This window comes from Perna viridis, chromosome 10, assembly GCF_037379345.1.
Source record: "Perna viridis isolate PV_CMFRI_1.1 ecotype Kerala chromosome 10, ASM3737934v1, whole genome shotgun sequence".
Lineage (NCBI taxonomy): Eukaryota > Metazoa > Mollusca > Bivalvia > Mytilida > Mytilidae > Perna > Perna viridis.
In genome coordinates, this window is record NC_142454.1 from 2,430,426 (window position 1) to 2,453,296 (window position 22,871).

Here is a 22,871-nt window from a genome sequence, read left to right on the forward strand (position 1 = left end):
TCTGAGGAGCAGTGTGTAAATTAATGCATTAATTTTTACTGAGTTCAACTGACATTTCCAACACAAATACCCCCTAACATACATACCAAATATTATTGCATCCATACAATCTATTGTATGCTACAATGTGTCGCGATCTAACTTTAGATATTGGCGTACAATTTTAACTATGACAAATTTCACATATATATTACATGTACACACATAATTGGTAAGCTACTAATCAAACTGCATTCTTGATGCACGATTAACTAATCAAGAACCACATTCCCCGACCCCGAAACTTTGATGAAATCCAGAAAACTAACCTTAAATGACACAGAATAAATCCTTGAGCAACTGAACAGCCATCATCACAAATCGTTCAGATAAAATACACAATATATTCACTAAATATGAATAAAAAGATCGTTTAAATCCTTTATCAACTGTTAGAAGTAGCTATCATCCTGCTGTTACCATCAGCTTGTACATCAAAGAAAAAAAAAATACCTGTCAACATTAAAGAGATCTACCTCCAGGTAATACACAGGTAGTACAGGTGTGAAACAGCTCAGAGAGTGGTCAGTGATAATTAATGTACAAACTAATATTAAACACTAGGAAGTGAGGTAGTAATGTGACATTTATCATGTTTTATTATCATTAATATTTCCAGCCATCAACAAGAATATATGAATTACCTCATATTATGATTAACTACATGAAAACAAGCTGTTGAATGCCATAGAAAAATAAATCTAAGTAAAAAAGATCCTTTCAATAAACAGTTATAATTTTAGTCCATATCAAGTGAAGGAAAATATATAAAATATAAATTAGCTTCACAAAAATTAAGGAAGTGAATTCAAGAATTTAACTTACGCTTTAACTTATGTCATAACACATAACAGAACAAACCCAAAGCATACAGTGGGAAGTAGAAACAAGGACAAAAATCACATAAAAACACATAAATACCAAGATCAGACCAGCAATATGGACTGAACCAATGTCTTTAATAAGTGTTTCCCTAAAGTTTACACCAGATCTTGGTTCCTAGGATCTACATCAGATCTTAGTTCCTAGGTTTATCAGGAAAAATCTACACCAGATCTTGGTTCCTAGGTTTACCAGGAAAAATCTACACTAGATCTTGGTTCCTAGGTTTCCAAGGAAAAATCTACACTAGATCTTGGTTCCTAGGTTTTCAAGGAGAAGTCTACACCAGATCTTGGTTCCTAGGTTTACCAGGAAAAATCTACACTAGATCTTGGTTCCTAGGTTTCCAAGGAAAAATCTACATTAGATCTTGGTTCCTAGGTTTTCAAGGAGAAGTCTACACCAGATCTTGGTTCCTAGGTTTACCAGGAAAAATCTACACTAGATCTTGGTTCCCAGGTTTTCAAGGAGAAGTCTACACCAGATCTTGGTTCCTAGGTTTACCAGAAGAAGTCCACACCAGTTTCCAAGGAGAAGTCTACATCAGATCTTGATTCCTAGGTTTACCAGGAGAAATCTACACTAGATATTGGTTCCCAGGTTTCCAAGGAGAAGTCTACACAAGATCTTTGTTCCTAGGTTTACCAGAAGAAGTCCACACCAGATCTTGGTTCTTGGGTTTACCAGGAGAAATCTACACCAGATCTTGGTTCCTAGGTTTACCAGAAGAAGTCCACACCAGTTTCCAAGGAGAAGTCTACATCAGATCTTGGTTCCATGGTTTACCAGGAGAAGTCTACACCAGATCTTGGTTCCTAGGTTTACCAGAAGAAGTCCACACCAGATCTTGGTTCCTAGGTTTATCAGGAGTAGTTTACACCAGATTTTGGTTCTCATGTTTACCAGGAGAAGTCTACACCATATCTTGGTTCCTAGGATTATCAGGAGTAGTTTACACCAGATTTTGGTTCCTAGCTTTACAAAGAGTCTTATCTAAGTTCATTTTTTGTGTATTTTTTTATTGTGTTTCTGTATGACACCCTTTTATTTTTCAAATAAACATGTGAGGACCTATGTTTACTGAAAACCTGATGTAAGTTTAAAATGGTTTAAAAGTTATTTCTGAGATTGTTTTCCTATTCTAATTATATACTTACAAATACAACATCTACTTAAATCTGTTCCAGTTATCTGTTAAAAATGGACTCCAATTTTTTATTCACAACAATAGAAATCCACTAATTTCAGTAGAAGTATTTGGTCTTCAAGCTATAAATTACAACCAGAACCTGCAAAAATAAGAAACTGTATGTAATATGTAATCTTCACAGTGTTGAATTTCATTGCGCATTTTCTGGTACCAGGCAATTTCTCAATAATAAAATAGTTTATAAAAAATATTCATGTATCCAATTTTCTTGCTAGAAAAATAGAAAATCATGTGCATAAGGTTCTGTAACTTCACACCTTTCCTAAAACTTGTGAAAAAATGTACAATTACAGACCACAACAGTTCCTTAATTTATCATTCACAGTTATCCCCCTTGACCAGAAGGACAACTTATATCTGTACATTGTACATTGATAGGATGTGACAGTTGCATATAGATTTTCTCCTAAGCTCTGGTCATTAATAAGCTAATTAAGTACATGATTGTCAAAGCCATCATACTTAATCATCTGTATATTGACTTTTATATCACTAGATTTCTTGTGGGAACTAGCATGTACTGTAGAATAAAATTGAGTATCATTTTTCATAAGTGCTTTTCAGTATTTCAATGAATTTAAAGGAATAGATTCTGGAAAAGATTGACTGCTTACACTACCTTAAAAGGGAAACATTATTTTTGGTACACATAATGTTGCTTTTTATATGGTTTTACCTATAAAAAGGCTTTCATGCCATGTTATGCTAAGGACTATTTCAAAATATATACAAAATGGTCACTTATACAGAACTCCTATACAAATAAATAATACTGATCAAGTTTGGCCTCTACACATAGGGAAACTGTTGGATGATTTTGATCTTTAAAATAGCAGATCTTAAATTGACCAAATATAGGCTTATTTTTTTTCGTAATATCTCACAACACATTATTTGCAGCATTTTCTCAGCATTTTTTTTATTTATAATGAAGTTTTCTCTATCAAGATTCATTAAGTTTATTTTTTCATAGTTTATTTCACATTAATTCTTTAATTACTGTTGCATAATATTCAAATGTATTCATACAACATAATGAGTTCTAATACAGAAATCTAAACAAAAACTATGATAAATGATATCAAAGAAGTCGGCTAGCACTTACATCAAAATTATCTTTAATTTGCCTCTTCAACAATATTACATCTTAATTCCTGAACACTGTCCCAAATCATATCATTACAGATGGAGAGACCACTTAAAATACAATGGATGCTGTCATGGATGATGATATTTTATTTGCTATTGTGAAACCAAATTATTTCATTGCATGTCTAGTCGCCATTTTTACCAAAAGCTGTCATTAAAACAAGTCTAGCATTTCCTGTATAATTTGAATGTTCGTCTTTTTGTGACCAGTTGGTGTGGAACAGACACATAAAACTTTTCTTGGTGTTTCCATCAGTTTCCATCACTGGCAGCAGACACTACAATCTACAGCATCCATTACCCAAAAATCCTAGAATGTTGACAAGTCTGTGGGAGTCTGTTTACCCATCAGTTAGTTTTCCTTTCTATTCAGAAACTATTGTACGAATTATTGGTCATTTTAGACTCAAATATGATTTTAATTTTTGTTTTAACAAAATTTTCTTAAAAATCCAAGATCAATCATTAAATTATGATACACCAGCAAAATCTATATACTGCAATGCAACTCTGCATTATGGCAAAAAGTAATTATTGCAATAACTGCCAAATTTTCAGGTTATACATTTTCACAGTATATATATAAATATAGTCACCATGCTCACAATACCCCACACACCCATATTTACACTCTATAAAAAAAGTTCCTATACAAAAAAATAGTGGTTTCCCTTTCTCCATTAAAATCAAATCCATTCAAGATTTCATAGCTGTTTACCAAAGACCAAAGTTTGAAGGAAATCTGTAAAAAAGATGGATGCACTTTCCAAGCCACAAAATGCTAGCTGTAAAAGATTGACAAACAGACAGACAGACAGACCAAAAACATCTTGAACACCAGAATCAGTATTATGAACATTATGTTGTCAAAGATAAAAGTACAACTCACATCTAAACAGCTTATGATGACTAAGACCCCTATATACCGCTCTATAATTCCTGTTGCTGATTCTTCTGCAGTTCAAGAAATCTATAACAATTTAATCACTATACATGTATGGTATGATTGATTTAACTACAGTAGCTCTAGATAGCTAACATAATAATTCTCTGTTGTCTACTCATACTCTCTGGACCGTAACAATCTTACAGAAAACATTGTATCGCCTGGGTAGCCCCCTTGCCAGTCCTTTTTATGGTATGCCATATAAGGAAAGTGTCACAGGTGGCAGACATAAAATATTGACTGTAACATATTTAAGATGCAAAGAATATCTTTGTTTGTAAATATTAAAGATTCAGCGTCATGCATCGACTGATCGATAGTCTGCTCCGTAACGAGATAGGTAATAGGATTAGGTTAAATGAAGAATAACATCTACTTTCACATATAAAATGCACATTAGGAATTCATTTATGAATAATTCACTCATTTATATCAAAATATTTTCTTCCATTGAATGCATTGTGGTTTAACCTCACAAATTGTCAAGGTGGTTTGTACTTCTAGTGAATAGTTGATAGTTATGTCAAAATATATCTACCAGTAAACTAGTCCATACAAACATTTGTCCCTAGCATTTTTATCACGAGTTACTGTACAGCCAATTTCTAAATCCAACCTCAATTAACACTCACAAGAATACTTATGTAAAACCAATGCTCTTAACTATTTATATAGATCTGTTTAAAATTAGTTTCATTAGTTGTAACATACTATATACATTGAACCATTACCTCTAAGCTTTATGTCAGGTTTGGTGAAAATTTAGACGTGGCCCAATATACTGTTCATGTCATTGTTTGAGATGAATCAATAACTTACTGTCAACAGAAACACTTACAATATACATGAAATTCCCTCTTCTAAAAAGTTATAAATTTCACATATTTTATTGGATTTCATCTATGCACTCATATAATATTAAGACTTTTTATGCTTTTTTTTAATCAGTTTGAAGTTTCTCAATAGAGGTCCAACAACTACATTCTTCTGGGTGGTTACCTGGAATTTCCATGTCCTCCATTCCACCATAGTAGAGTGGAGCCTGAAAAAGCTATCTTCAGCAATCACTTAAGGGGATCAAATGCACCCTTAAATCTGATCAATAGAACCAGTATCAGATTTATGGGCTGAGTCATCTCCAGATGTCTTTCAAGATATCTTAAACCAATGGTATGAAATACAGTGATGTGGGAGGAATACCCAGGAGACAGAAACTCCAACAGTAAATGCCGAGACAAACACACCAACATGACATATGTTAGCTAGACAACAAGAGTAGGAATCACTATTTAGTCTATAGACAAACATCAATAGCATTGCTTCAAATACTCAACATGATAATATGTACAGACAACATATATATAAATAAAACAAGCACATACTGTGAAGATACTTCCTGGTTTAAGTAACAAATATAATCTCTATCAATCAAATGAATGCGATATTTCCTTTCAGTTGGGAACCAAATTTTTTGGTTTACCAAACCCATGAAATCCACGCAAATTGGTACCACATGAACAATATTACTCTTTCACAGTAACTTTTTCAAAGAGTGCAAAGTATGGTTGTAACGAAAAATTAATCTTTGTTCTTAATGTAATTATAATAAAGTTCAAAATACTGATTCTAGGTATACTATTTCAGGTTGGTGCTATACTAGTTTGAATTGTTTAGCCTTAAATATAGGACTAAAATAAGGCTAGCTCATAAAGCCAATAGTAATTGGTTTCTGATTGAGAGACAAGGGTCAGACAATAATTTAGATCCACTGGATACAGCAGTTAATGATGTCAGAGTTATTTGACGAAGAATCATGTCTCTAGATCTGTGATTTGTCTCTCATTTAATATCTGATAGTATCAAGACTACAGACATTAACTTTTCTTCACAGTGTTCCTAGACAACCATTTATAGACCTTTCTGTGATAAAATGACTGGAATAATACAGCAAACTCCAAACAAATAAATTTTAACTCAGTAGCAAAAGGTATGATAACACTCTGAAAGGAATAATTATAACAAAATAATCAGAAGGATTCTATCAAACCATACTGGTAGATTACAGTATTAAACATAAAGTTGATAACACTGCCATGCTAGGTATACTCCAACATGTAAAGGAAGTTGACAGCAACCAAAATCGCTTAAAAGGTATGCCCCATCTATCAACAGACATTCATCTGTGCGAGACCCGACAGGGTACCGGTAGTCAAGGACATTAAAAACCCCCTTAGTAGTATTTAAAGACACATACCAAATTTGACATCAATTCATTCCGCAGTAGAACACAATTTGTGACAAAATTATGATGGACAGACAGACATACAAGGTGGTACATATATACCAATCATTCATTGAGTTGGGTATAAAAATACCACTAAGCATTCATGAGTGATCTTATATGGCTTGTTAAATTTGGCAAGTCAATTTATCAGCAGTTTATGATTGTTATACATACAGATTATGTAAACTTGAAAGATAAAAAAGATCAAAATGTTTTTTGTGTGCAGTGTTTAAAGCCAGATCTGTTTCCTAATTGTAGGATAGAGGGCAATATTTCAATATACATATGCTGAATCAATTCAGTAAAAACATTAATAATAAATAATCCACTGGTAAGCAGAGGTTTTAAGTTTACATAAATGAAAGTGATAAAATAATTCTACACCAATTAATTCATAAATATAATCAATGGAATTTGCAGATCTTCTGAGTTTTACTTCAATTAGTGAAAAACAGTTTCATTTCATGGGCAGTAATCAAATGATATATACTATAAACTTTTATAAACATCGGAGTAGAACTTGAAAGCTGTTGTGCCACTTGATCTGGTGCATCAAAAAATACATCTTAAAGTGCATGAAATTACCTGAGGGTGAATGGGACCAGGTAAAGTCATCAATCTCAATTAACATCTGTAACAAAACTAGTACACCTCCAAATACAACACCATATCTTGTTGACTTGCTACCCCTCGTCAATTATAATTAATTACCTACAGTTGCATAACATGAATTTACAAAACAAGCAGTAAAAATCTGAATAGGCACCCTGTAATACATCTCATTATAGAACAGACATAGAAATGATTAGTTTGGAAATTCTTCTACAACAAAATATTGCTAGTTCAGTGCAAGATCTTTTTATAATGAAATTTTTGTAATTTTTATCTACCAATGAAAATCAGCTTTCCCTTGTTGGACATTTGTTTGTTTTTTTTTTTTTTGTCGTCTAATTAAGAATTGTTTTCAATTGCTGGTTAGATTATGGGATATAAATGACTTTGGGTGGGTTTATGCTAAATAAACCTGGAAGCGGTTTATGTTGCAGCATAAACCAACCCAAGGTTGTTTATGTCCCAAAATGTTACAAACAACTGAAAACAAATCTTATATTTTGATTTAAAAAGACCAGAAAACAAAAATAAAATCGCAATATATTATTTTTAAAATATGAAATCAACATTCATTTTAATGTGAATCAACACTGTACATGTAGTTCCCTAATGAGGGGGTGCGGCTAAAATACCAAGTTTGGTTATACCAAATGGACAATGTCACGCAATAATGCTGAACTATTCAGAATTTCACAAAAAATTAAAATATTCAAAAATATCCTTCTTCAGGTCTCTGATAGCATAACTGCTTTTTTAATTACAAATTGTTAGGGCTTGTAAGTCTGGTAACATGACTCTCTGACTTTACAAGAATGGGTCCATAACTCATATTCAAAGGTATTGGAAGTAGTTGTTTGTTGAATAAAGACTATAACGTTATCATAAAAAAACCCTTGCATGTAAATAGGATAAACAAATTAGAAATAATAATCTTAATTGGATAAAAGATTTTATATCAAACAATCTTTAATGGCATTCAATCTTCTAAATTATCTGTAGATTCAGGTGTCCCACAGGGTACTGTATTGGACTCTACCCTATTTTTATCATTTATTAACGATCTGCCAGAGCATGTATCTAGCAAAGCTCCTCTTTTTGCTGACGACTGTGTATTATACAGGATAACAAATAAAATAAATGAATCTAGTGAATTACAAAAGGATCTCACAAATCTTGAACTGTGGGAATCAGAATGACAAATGAAATTTAATCCAGAAAAATGCTAAGTCATAAATATTTCTAAAAAAGCTAAACCAAATTCATTTCAATATAAACTGCATTACCACATACTTGAGACTGTGCCAGACAGCAAATATCTAGGCGTCACTTTAAGTAGTAATCTCGATTGGGGTCCACATATTAACAATATAACAGTGAAAGCCAATAAAACCTAAGGCTTTTTATGTAGAAATATGAAAAACTGCACACATAAGGTTAAAAGACTTATGTATACATCACTTGTGCGTCCGATCGTAGAGTACTCCTTGCCAGTTTGGGATCCATATGAACAAAACCAAATTGCCCAACTTGAGCAGATTCAGAGAAAAGCCGCAAGGTATGTCTTCAATGACTACACAACTAATACACCATGTGCAATGACTGGCATGATAAACACCCTTAATGGGGAGTGTCTTCAATCTAGCAAAACAAAAGCAAGGTTTATTTTACTCTATCAGATAAATGGGGATTAGTGGAAGTTACAAATGATATGCTCACACAATTGGCACACTAGAGGCAAACATAAATTTAGGCAAGTTTATACAAACAAAGATTTCTATAAGTATTCCTTCTACCCAAACACTATAACAGATTGGAACAATCTCCAAGAATCTATCAGTATGTCACCTCCCCAAGAGTCCTTCAAAAGTAATATCTCCATGTTAACATTTGAAGGACGTTATCTAGCTTAATAATAAAATAAAATAACCCCAACCACTGTACATATTGTAAATATGTTTAACTTTTAAGTTATATATTTTAACATTAATTGTAATGAATTGCAAACTTGTCTTTTAACGTTAAATTTCCGACCCCCAATTTCATGTATATAGCATGGCAAGTTCCATGAGGTTACACAATACTTGTGGAGTCTACTCCCATATTAGAAGATGATGATGATGATGAAAAAAAAAAGTATTTCTACAGTAACACTCTAATAAGTTTGGTAATTAAACAAAGTAGACAATTCCGATACATCATATTGACATACCCAGTATATGTAGCAGAAAACTAAATATAGATCAGTCTTCAGCTTCGAATGCTTACATTTTTAAAGTACAATTTTGTGGATCAAACATAAATTGAGAATGAGACTTACAAGTCCTTTAAGTCTAATCTTACAGATATCACCAATAACAGGAACTTATGACTACTGACAGCACAGTATACATGTGTGTACTATTTTCTGTGGTGACCTTGATTTAGTTGCCCTAAAGGCAAAGGTGGTAAGATTAACAACTTGTAAAATTACCTTAGAGAAGGAATAAACAAAAAATACTTCAAGAACAAGACAAATATTATTTCAAGAATGAAGATTTCACTAACCTTAAAACCATGAGCTCAGAAAACAGCAGAACCCATTCATTAATCCAGTAGATTCCCAAGTTTGTTGTGACAAAGAAATAAGATCATAAAACCAACATCAGATGACAAATATTTTCAAATAGTCACAATAATCAATTTAATTTGAGTTGCTAATTAGCAATTATATGACCCACATGTTCATTTGCCAAATGTGCTGATGATCTGACTGACCCCCTGTAAACTGACCACTAGCTGTAAACAATGGTTTTATTGATCACTATGACCAATTCATTATGTCTTGGTGGGTCACAGAACTCATAACAAAGACTTCAATTGACCTGAATAACAATAAAGATGGGGGGAAGGTCTCAAGGATTTGCTTGACACTGAATGCTTGTTACTTGTAAGTTCATACTATAATCCTTTCTGGCAATTATAAATGCTTGCATTCTTAATTTGGGGTAAGAAGCTTCTGTAAGGGTAACTATTTCATTAAATACATCCATGTATTCTAAAAACAGAAACTTGATGGCTCATGAGAGCTGCTGTTTCAAGTCCGGATCTACTGTAACTCTGTGAAATGGGTGGTCCAACAAGTGCAGTGATCCATTTAAATTCATGGGAGGGTAAATAGATTCTTCATTTAAAAAATTGTGTAATAATATCAATCAAGATTATGATAATGAATAAAAGTTTTTTCCCAATTTTTTTCTAAATACTACACCAAACTAATGATGAGTTAAACAGCACTACCTCAGACTGACCTTAGTATGTTAAATACTTTGGAGCATAACACAGTACTGAACCACAGGTAAGGATATACATTCCTACTATTGTCTTTTTCTTCTTCTTTCCGTTTGACCTATTTGTTCATTTTAATTGGACTACAATCTCAGTTTCATACATTAAATATATTCTTTGTAAAGTCTAAATATATAAAGTCAAAATAACTGAAGCATGTAATAAATCCTTATGTATTTAAGTCATCAAAAAGACAAACTTAAAACTCAAGAATACCTAAGTTTCAATGAATATTAAAAAGAATGTCTTTTAAATTTTTTACCCTTAAGTTAGTGCCACTTTCCTAAGTTAAATATTCTCAAATTTCATAAATTTTAATCTGCTCTAAACATTAATGTCAACAATAAATCTACAAGTATTTTATTATGAATAAAGATTTTAAGGCCAACATTAATAGAATATTAATATATAGTCACACTTGAACAAGGTAAAGTATAATCTGTTGTCAAAATTACATTTTTTTACTTATATTTGAAAAACCAAAAAACTTTCAACAGTCTCAGTATTTATACTCCAAAGTTCTGACATGTTAACAGAGGGTTTGATTGATCATTGTAGAATGCCTACAGTAAATATTTCTTGCAAGTTTGATCTAAAACCTGCTTTGTCTGGAACATGATAGTCTGACTTCAAACAAACAGTCCTCATTCTATCTCCTATATACAGTGTGCTTGGTTGGAGAAAAACTGATAACTATTTTTAGTCTTTGGTATGACTCCACCACGAACCTTTTGCACTCAATACAAGCTGAAGACTACCTACTGCATTAGGTTAAGTACAGGACACCATTGAATCTTAGAAGTTAAACCTCAAAGACAGGAAAACAAAACAGAAACTGACTGTTTTTAAAAAATTCAGAACCCTCTGTGTCTTTAAGCAACAAAATAAAATTGTACTGTCTGTGTGCCTAAAACTTGTGCATACTAGTATATACATGTGTCAGTACTTTATTAAGAGTAAAAACAATTTTCAGACAATTGTTTTACTATTAAATCCTGGATTTTCCAGTATTACTTTATATCTACCCCAAATCATAACTTTTTTTAAGTTTGCTGTTGGGCTGAGCCCAAAGAGCATCAAAAGAAAACGGAAGGGTAACAAAAGACATCAAAAACAATTCAATTTACCATGCATGACATGATAATCATTCTGTACTAATAAAAACACAAATAAAACAATCATGACAAAGAATTAGAAATCTTTATTGGTCTCCCACAGCAATCATGTTCTAAAACAATAAAACCATAAACGGCAATACAAAGAACAGCATGCTAACAGCACAATAAAATGGATGTAAAAGTGCATATGCTACTTACTGAAGAGTAAATCTAAATTTTGCTATTTTGGTGAGGCCCACTGATAGGGTGATAATTACAGTAATAAAATTTTGTGTTTATTTCAGACTCACTTCTCTATAAACAGGAACTGTAAGACTGTTTTAAAAGGATACCACAACTAGAAAAAAACCCTGAAGGTTGTTCTGCCCTGTACATCCCAACATAGAATATTAAACCCTTAAAGTTTGCCTTGGGTAGGTTTCATCATTTGTTGTTTTGAAATGGAACAACAGACAAATGGATGGACAAGGTTATTCTAATATTAGATCCACTCTTTTAGTGGTGGTATAATTAAGGACGGGTGAAGATGACCCATATATGGTAACCAATAAATACTGCATCAGAGGTTAATTGTGCTAACAAGACAACAGAGATGTCACCTTTCACCAACTAACAATGGAAGCTGTGCAAGTTTCATGAAAATCTATTAACCACAGGTGAGTAAAGAAGGTCTTTTCCACAAAGCACTGCACTGAAAAAGGATATGAACTTGGTGCGGCTGTTATAGGTTAAGCAGTTTGTGATAAAGAAATTCCTAAATAATTTTTTTTTTAGAAAAGTTTAACTAAAGTAGAGGATTTTTTTCAAGGAATCTATTTTTAGAGTGATTCCTGTGAGCTGAACTGACAGTGTCCTTAGCTTTAAAATTTAAATCCATTGTTCCCATCAAGGACTGTACCCTCTTTATTCTAAGGCTACCCTATGAAGCAACCTAGATTAATTGGTAATTAAGCCAATCTGACCAGATGGTCACCATAAACATAACCAGGGATTTAAAAAGGTCACAAAATAATCCAAATACTATAACACTTGTTATTCGGACCATAGAAATACCCAAGTATACCCCAGAAAAACTAAAGGGGCAGATCCAAATAAGGGAAACTGCCAACATATCTCCAAATAAAGGAAAACATTTCTAAAATTTACCTTAAATTTAAAAGCAATAGTGAGTAAACAGTAGCCCCTACAAATTATAACCTATCCCATCTTAGGTACTTCTAGTGGCAATGTCTGGAAATATTGAGATGTATTCACAAAAAGATGGTATCAGAGTAATTTATTACCAGAGTATACACACTTTAAATTTCACTCCAAGAACTAAATGATACATCTTGTATGAATTCCATTTTTCTTAGTCAATGACTGATTCTTTTCTTAGGTTTTAGACAAATATAAGAACTAACTTTATCAGATATGAAAGAGACATTACTGAGATTGAATTGCACTTCCGACAAATTATTTGGTAATCTGTGATTCAATATTTTATCTATGGACAAAATATTTACCTGTCAAGTGATTTATCAGGGTTAAGAACATGTGATTGTATACAAATGATTAAATTATGCTGAAATCAAAAAGACACTATCCCTAAAAGATGACTGTTTAGTATCAATTCCACGTGGGAACACAATCCGATCAGTAAATATTTTCACATTGTAGACATTATGGGGACCATTGGTTGACATAAGATGACTATTTCAACAACATAACAAATAAAAAAATAATGAAATGCATACCAGCAAAATATCAATTTATCCACAAGCAATTCCGTATTATTTTTTTTGTACTTTTTTACAGTATGTTTTCTTGATATCTATTACAATGTTAAAACAAAGTTTCATCACTCTTTAATGTTTTTCTGTAAGGAACCATCAATTTTGTGACATAGATCCACTGTAATGACTTGAGACTTAATTTCAAATAACTGCACAGAAATTCACCATTTTAGTAAAATGCAGTGTTCTTAGATAAGTTGTCACACTGACTGAAATCAATTTCAGAACATGACTGTACTCTGGAAAGACAATGCTTGCAAAATTCTACTTTTATAAAATGTAATAAATATTGAAACACTTTGAAGATGACAAAGACCTGAAAGGGTTAATTCATGTATGGATTCAAGGCTGACAGTAAAACATGGATACTCTGATCTTTTTCACTTGATGGCTATGCAAATACATAAAAATTCCTGGCAACTAAACAGCTGCATGTACAATGTACCGGGCAATAAGAACTTATATGGATGGACAACAAGTACTATCTTTAAAAAAAATAGTCAATGCAGTAAAAATTGTTCTTTTTTACTTATAATTTTCTATCTTTTATTCAGGAAATAACATATAGCATGCACTTCCAATACAATTTTTTTTTAACGCCACCATGTTATCAGTATTTGGCCAATCAGGAAACAGAATTATGATCAGTTGACTTGCATTTGCTTGAAAGAGCATCTCTAAGTTTAAAGGGTAAAAAACAAAACTATACCGACTGTGTGGGAAAAAAGTACACAGTATTCATGAATACTCTAAGTTGGTTTAGATGAATACACATGTATTTGACAAATTTTGTTTAAGTCTGGTGGAAAGTCTTTTAGTGATAGACTATGACAGATTTTATTGAAGTGTGGAGGTTCACTTCCAAATGACAGATTTTGCTGAGGTGTGGAGGTTCACCTTTACAAGACAGATTTTGCTGAGGTGTGGAGGTTCATCTTTACATGACAGATTTTGTTTAGGTGTAGAGGTTTACCTGTAAATGCAGGATTTTTTTAAGGTGTATAATTTCCTTTGTATCTCAGGAGAATTTGAAGGTATAGAGCTTTGCCTGTATGTGACAGATTTTTTAAGGTGTGGAGGTTTGCCTGTAAATGCAGGATTTTTTTAAGGTGTATAATTTCCTTTGTATCTCAGGAGAATTTGAAGGTATAGAGCTTTGCCTGTATGCGACAGATTTTTTAAGGTGTGGCATTTGTTTGTATCTGACATGTTTTTTAATAGGGCTTTATATCTGATCAATAATGCATTTGAAACCCTATAGAATTCAAAACAGAAGTACAACTGCAATTACTGGTACTCATTTTATCCATTAGTTTTGTTTTTCATTTCTCATATTCTGTTTCTGTGATTGTCACATAAAACTTCATTTAAAACCTTTAAAACACTATCCTTGGCTGTAAATAACATGGAAAAATACTTCATTATTCACGTGTTGCTGGGAATTAACTTGATTTATTAGCAAAAAGGAATGGATAGAAAAGCAAAATGCACAACAAATAAAATTCCTACAAATATTTTTTTTCATTGTAGTTTAGTTCACACTTTAGCCATCAATTATTTTCACACTTTTGCAAATGTTTTTAAAATGCAAACACAAATACTGTGAGCAAGCTCACAACGAGAATACCCCTATTTCAATTGGAGTGAAAACCTAAGTACTATTATCTTCCATTGAAGTTGTCTGTCTACATATAATTTTTTTTATAATCTTAGAGTGTTTTAGGGAAAATATTGTTTTTACAACAAATGTGGACAGATGGACAAAAGATAGACAGGGTTATTCCTTTAAAACTCCAAAAATAATAGTTTGAGGTTGGTATAACAAGAGGCTCCCAGGAGCCTGAATCGCTCACCAGGTTAAATTTTGTCTTTCAATGGAAATAAATTCAACAAGAAGTTGTCTAACAATTTTGACTCAAGAAGATTTTGGTAGGACTTATCATAAGGACCATTACACGGCTCAACAGATCAAAATGAAAATATGACCACAGATAGATCTCATTGTGTTGAACACTTTAACCCTACGTCAGAATCTGGCTAAACTTAATGGCTTTGGAGATATATGCGATAAACTACAGTCTGACCCCTATGTTCTATTTTTAGTAATGGCAGCAATGTTTTTAAGACAAAGATCTAAACACAACTCATTCATACCAAGTTCGGTTCCAATTGGTCAAGTAGTGACAGAGGAGATGATTTTTGAAAGAAATAACATTAAAAATAGCAAAAAAACGTCAAAAAAGGGAAATAACTCCTAAATGGCTTGATGAAAATTGACCATGGATAGACCTCATCATGCTGAACAGATTTAACCTTGTCAGAATTTGGCTAACTGTAATGGTTTTGGAGATATATGTGAAAAACTGCAGTCTTCCCTTATGTTCTATTTTTAGTAATGGTGGCCATGTTTTTTTGACAGATCAAAAACTAAACACAACTTTTGTGCAAGATACCCTAAGAAACATATGTGCAAAGTTTCATATAATGCCGCTCAGTAGTTTCAGAGGAGAAGATTTTTTAAAAATTGTTAATGGACGACGACGGATGACTACGATCGATGATGCCAAGTGATGGCAATAGCTCACGTGGCCTTCGGGAAGGTGAGCTAAAAATGAATCTTGTACATAACACCAAACTTATCTTCATCATACACAAACTTCACTGAAACGTATTGAATGGTTTTGGAGAAGTTGGACTACTAGGTACATGGACAAACAGGACACACAGATGGACATGGGACTCCAGTATTTCCCCTAAATCAAATGTGTCTGTAAGACACTAATGATGCCCCTGCTCGCTAGATTTGCCAAATTAGGAACATGTTTATTTTTATATGAAGACATGGTTTGCAGATTCAGAAATCCTTCTAAGGCTTGTGTTACTTATGGTCTGGGGATCAATGTGAGGATCAGAAATTCCTAAAAATATGCATATCTACATATTGTATCCTGGCCACATAGTGTCATGAAATTCAGTTTGGTAGTGTCAGACTAGTTGCGATGTGAGAAAGAGGACTGATGGACTAATGGACACAAAAAAAATGTTTATACCCCCATAACAAATCCTTAACTTTGCAGCTTGGGACATATTTCTGACAAAAATAACAAAGTCTAACTATCATTCAGTTCTGCAATATTTCATGAAAATAAAGATCCTATGACCTTGCACACCATCAGTATGTGAAGAAATATCCTGCAAAAAATATTTTAGATGTAGTTCAAAAACTACAGAAAGAGATAGCCATACAAGCCATATAGCCCTATTTCTGAACAAAATAAGCAAGTCTAACTATCACCAATTTCCGTAATATTTTATGAAAATCAAAATCCTTTGGCCCTGCACACCTTCATCATGTGTAAAAATATCCTGTAAAATATTTTAGATGTATTTCAAAAACTGTACGAGGAGATGGCCGGACAAGCTATGATCCATATATTTCTGAGTAAAATGACAGTGCAACTATCACCAATTTCCGTAATATTTCACGATAATAAAAATCCTTTGGCCCTACACACCTTCATCATGTGTAAAAATATCCTGTACAATATTTTAGATGTAGTTCAAAAACTGTACGAGGAGATGGCCGGACAAGCCATGATCATGTGTAATCCGGAAGGATGGACTGACAGACAGACAGATGGATGAACGGATGGCACGGCAGACGAATGGACAGATGGACAGGGGTAAATTAATATGCCCCGGACAGTTTGTCGTGGGGGCATAAAATCTTTTTCATAAGCATAAACAATAATTTTTAGTGTATGATACTGAGGAATCTCAATCTTATCACTAATAATCTGCTTAATTCATCATTTTTCAAGTATGTTGATTGTTTTTGTTCCTGTTACATACTTGGATATATAGTCCTATCATTGACATTTCAGGATTTTTTTTGCCAATATGAAGATAATTTGTTGTTTTCTTCTGAACTTACACTGAAACAATACTTTTACCATAAAAATTAGACAAGAAAGTTCCACATTTAACTTGTTAGCTTAACTGCAAATACAAAGACTGTTTTTGATTATTACAAATGAACCAATGTTTTGTTTCATGTAATAAAATCATAACTTGAATCAACAGAATGCATTATAACTGTAATTAATATTAAGGTACAGCATTAAACAAACAAAACATTCATAACAGCAATAACATTGATTGAGAAAAGAAGCACTTCAAAACTACCTTAATGGTGACATGCACAAATGTTCAATTTAACCAATTTTCTTTGGTGTAATTCAAAGCATTATATCACAGCAATTATATAACAATAGACATATAAAAGAGTTCTTACTTCATAGCTATGTTCTAAGTACATGTTTCTTTAATTAGTTGAACAGTTCAAGATCGGGTTCAGGATTCAGTAACTAATACCCCTACATCCCAGAACATATAAATTGACCACCATTATAATCAACATTTTGACATTGTCTATTGTATGATTACATGACAAAAATAGAAACAAAACAATTTTGGGCACAATTATAGAAACTTAATACCAGTTTCGACATCTAATTTTCCTAAATTATCATGCGACATATTGAAGTGTTCAGTTGTGTACAAGGAATTCCCACAACTATTTACCCTGATTGACATTAAAATTACTAATTCACAAATGTCAAGTCTTTCCTCCATTCAAAATCATGTTCTGCATAAAAATCCACCATTCTATAATTTCTTCTTATTCCCTTCTGGGTCAATGAAAAAAATTCAGCCTTTGTTTACGTGACTCCTCAGCAATATCAAGTGTAAATAGAATGATGATATGAGAGTGATCAGTTTCATGCTATCGTCCCATTTCTGAATGTTTTCTATTTATTATAGCATTGAATAACCCCTCAGAAAGTTTATCCCACTTAACAGAAGTGACAGCATAATTAAAAGTGCATTAAAATGTAACATTGCAAGTTTAATAACCATCTGTTAATGGATAAAAAGCAAATGAAGGAACCAGAAAGTCAGAACAAGACCTTCAAAAACTTTTACTGAGGCAGAATGCAGACCAAGGGTTGCTTTGAAATGAGAAACTCTCATAAAATGGATTAAAATAGCATAATTGTATGACATTTTTGGTCTGAACTCGTTCCAGATAATAATGAAAAGTTCAACACCCATCATTTCCACAAATTTTGTCCAAACATAAAATCCTGACAGTATGCACATCTCCATATGGTTATAGTTTGGACACATGAACAGAGAGACAAGGTGTACCCCCCCAAACTTTGTTTGCAGGGGGGTATAAAAAAAAATTCGTTGAAGAAAGGTTAGGAATCCTGGATTCCAGATTTTGTATATGTGGTGTTTGAACCATTCTGATGTTGCATCCAAAAAAAAAAGCAAATAAAGGTGTATGTACCATTCCAACAAATAAAAAAAAATGACCATGAACAAACAGCTATAAGTCATGTACCATTCCAAAAAAACAGAAACATACTTATTTTTGTAAAGGACAGATAAACGTGGAAAATAGTACCTGCAAATAAATTTGCTCAACAGAATCTGCAGAAATTGATATATTGGCAGTGTATAAGCATGTATTATTAAAAAAAAAGGCCAGAACAGCTATAGGTACATGTACTGTTTCATCTAGAAAAAAAAAGAGTGTTAGAAATTCATTGCTTCAGATCTTATGATAAAACAAAATTTGTTAATATCAATAGTCTAAAGTTGAGCATGTGGAATTGCTTCAGGAGAAAGAGAAAACTTTTTCTCAAAAATTCAAAAATTAAGTTTTCACTAGCAAACTGTAAATGAAAATAATAAAAAATTGCCCACCTGAACCATCGAAGTCTGTAACTTTCTAATCCATATTTATCCTTCGTCAATAGGAAATAATCATCTTATAAAAATCCTCAGGTAAAAATGGTTGATAATGACAGAATAATGTTTTATCTGGGATTAATTCGATAACGTCAACTGGTATGTCACCCCAACTCATCCAACCCTTGTTGTACAATACCGGAAATTTCCAACCGATTACCCACCAAATACAGATCGCTGTTATTCTTCTTTAATTGAGCAGTTAAAGGTTTATAAGATAATGATAACACAGACAATGACAAGGGGGTAGGGGAGATAATCATTCAACTAAAGCAATCATTAGATAAGCATTCTTGTAAACAGTTGATGACATAGTATTTTCTGGATGACTAAGTAATGATTAAATAGATTAAAATAGAATTTAAAAGTCTCCACTTAGTCTCTTTAAAATGGTTTACAATGTTACAAAGGCCAAAACATTAGAAATGCTATGTCATAAATACAGAATTGGACTCATTTTAATATAGCGAACATGAAAAACCTCAGACTTCATTGCCAATACATGTACAAAATGTGGAAATTTATATGACATTATTATCCAATATATTGCTTACCATTGAAAAGTGCATACAGGACTAAACCAAAAATAGCTGAAATATTGCTGCTCGGACGTTAAACCCCAACAAACAAACAAACAAACTAAACCAAAAAATCTGAATGGCACTATTTTAAGGGTGGTATAAATTTCAACCTCAATAAAATAACATACCCTTACATGTATTGGCAGTAAAGGGCTTATGTTTTAAGAAAACAAATCTGTTTTGATACCAAAAGCATTGGACATAACATGAAAGACTTAAAAAAATTTGCTTATCAATATAGGAGGTGGTAGACAGAGATAAGCATTAAATTTCTAGCAAGTTTGCAAAATGGAGAAATTCCTCAAATTTAATTATGGAAATAGATATAAACCTAAATATATTTACTCTTGACAGAGGACAACATGTTTTAAAACATGGGATATGGAATTAAATGAGAGCTTACCCTTAACATGAAAGAAACATAATTACATTAGTTGGAAAGAGAACAGACATTTGGTAAATGCCAAACACAAGCAAAATCAATGAAAATAGAAACATCAAATAAATATTTAATTCATCCCTAAAGTTTTCTCTTTTGCTATGAGCTCTCAACACAAATAAAAAAAAAGAGTTGTTCAATTCTTTCCACAACCATCATCTTATGCACATCTGTGACAGTATCAAATCCAAATAAAACTTGTAAACCTGACTATATAAATCTGATATTTATGATGCTATCATAAAATCACACCACAAATGCTTTAATTTACTAATGCTTGCTAAAACATAAAACTCCATTCATTTAATGAACTGAAGCAAACATGGACTATGTCATTAGGGAATGGGGACAGATGGCAAATGTGTAGAGTGTGTCAAATAAATGCCAGGGTTTTTATAAGGATACAGAGCTATACTCCCTAGCTTCTGAGGTTAGAAAATAAATTGATTTAAAGACCTTTCCTTTAATAATTTGAAGAGATCAGAAATCTAAACAACATATTCCAATATTATACATAAAATACATGTACAAGTCCATTGTTTATTGGTATTGTATATATACATGTAGATTTATAATATCTTATGATATAATAATCAAAGATAATAATTCCTATGGCTTTAAATACATACATGTTTCTCACTTTACGAATCTGGGATTGCTATTATTGATTACAAATATCCCAACCCTGATTGTTCATGATGTTTTTGATTGCATGGCCAGTATGTATTTAATGAGTATGCTATGATGGCGCAATGTTGTTTACAAGGACAGAAGTTGAACTTCTGAAAAGGTCCATTGCAACAATTGAGTGGGAAACAGGCTCAAGCTTGTAAAAAAAAAACAATGTAGAACACTGATCCTGAACCTACAGAGATATTGTTTGAAGGATGCAGATCATGTTCAATACCAATGAATAGAAGCATTTATAAAATATATACAAATGCCATGTGTCAATAAAGTATGTTAATCAGGTTTCAAGTCCACTTAATGATGCACCATCCATATTCAAATAAAATGAAATCGGAAATGCAGTTTGAAACAGGTTTTTATTTTCTATCAATTAAAATATTAATAAGTTGGTTCTATGACTACCCATAACAACCCAGTTGTTCGCCGCTCATGGATGTCTTCCTAAATTATTAAAACCCTTTATTTTTCTCAAACACTGTGATAATGACACCCAAGAGTTAACACTCCTTTTTACTTGAACATTATTGAATTATTATGTAACTACAGACTCATACAGTACTCCAAAACTATGACTTTATAATCACTTATCAAACTGACAATTCCAATCAATTTAAAAAGTATAAAGAACCAAGCACACTTCTCTTCCAGCAATAGATCTAGAATTACACAGTTTTGATAAATATTTTAGTATTTTAACATTTATTAGTGAGGAGAGTCGTTAGCAATATTTCCTCTGTGGAGTTGTAAATCTGATGCTGTGAGATAAGAGAAATATTCATCAATATTTAATGATTTCAAAACTCTAAGCCTAAAATAGATGATATAATATCACGTTTGAATTAACTGGGAATGAAAAAAATTGCCCCCTGTCACTAGGCTATACCTATAGTCCTGCCCTGCTTAATTGATGGACAACCAAATCTTTTTCTGTAAGGATAAATGACAACCAATTAATTAAAATTTGAATATTTCTTGGAATAAACTATATTCTAGTCAACATTGTAAATTTTCATTTAAGTTTCATATCAATTACAAAAAATTAATCAAAGTACTATTACATTAGCACTGGAGACTTTGATTCCTGTGAAAAATGTAGCATGAACAAAATTTTTTAGATTGCATAATATAAAATAGAACTGGGATTAAATGTTTGCATTTTTCATATTATTTAGAACTGTTTTTTCTCATATGTATAAACTGAATGTCAATCAATTATTGATTTCTGAAGTATGAACTGAAATCAAAAGTCAAACTTATTAACATTAACAAATTTTGTTCCATATGTTAATTTTTATTACCATTCACTAACTATATTAGCAGATTATTTATCCTACAGTGTAATTATACTAAAAAAAAAACTTCAGCTTACAAAAATAACTTTCTTGATGAACAAAAGATTTTCCAAAACTTGACACTTTTGATCAACTTGAATTTTCCCGCCAATTTTACTTGGTTAAAATCACTGCTCTTCACTTCCTGTTTATTAATGGTAAAATTTTAATGATAGGATAGAGATTTTGACTAATTAATGTGTTAATTGGAATATGCTTAACACATTTAATGCTTCTAGACACATAACTGCAAGAACTAAATCCCCAAATGAAAAGTTATGACTAGATATCTTTCAAGGCAAAAAAGGGAGTCCCTCAAATCTGCAGTTGATTTGAAGACAAAATCTTAATTTTATTTGCAGAAATAATTGAATAATTTTGAGATGAATAATGGCAGAAGTATATTCACTGGTTGTAATAGAGGAATTGAATGATATAAAAGGAATTACATTTGGACTATGTATTTTTTGTGTAGTGTTCAGAAATAGTAGGGAAGTTCCAGTCATGGAATGACAACATTAGGTACATATATTTTGATACTGAAAGAAAAAAAAATGTTGTTCCAAAATTTGATGAAACTTGTTCCTAAGTAATATGTATAAAGCAATAGTGGCATGCTGAACAGTTGATAAATAATTGGTGATCAAAACTCAGTATGGTGATGTCTTAGT

The 22,871-nt window shown here is 32.1% G+C and overlaps 1 protein-coding gene across 12 annotated transcripts in view; it reads right to left on the reverse strand.

Moving 5' to 3' along the window:
• Positions 1-22,871, reverse strand: part of LOC148604142 (teneurin-m-like) — a 166,848-nt gene that overhangs the window by 117,603 nt on the left and 26,374 nt on the right. For 5 of the 12 annotated variants that reach the window (XM_088549879.1, XM_088549873.1, XM_088549870.1 and 2 more), the window contains exons 1-2: positions 19,115-19,357; positions 2,079-2,210 (exon numbers count right to left, since the gene is read on the reverse strand). The gene's annotated coding sequence lies outside the window, so the exon portion shown is untranslated. Of the gene's footprint in view, positions 1-308; positions 431-2,078; positions 2,211-19,114; positions 19,358-22,871 lie in introns of those variants that run through there. The other 7 variants (XM_088549880.1, XM_088549878.1, XM_088549877.1 and 4 more) reach the window with 3 other exon arrangements.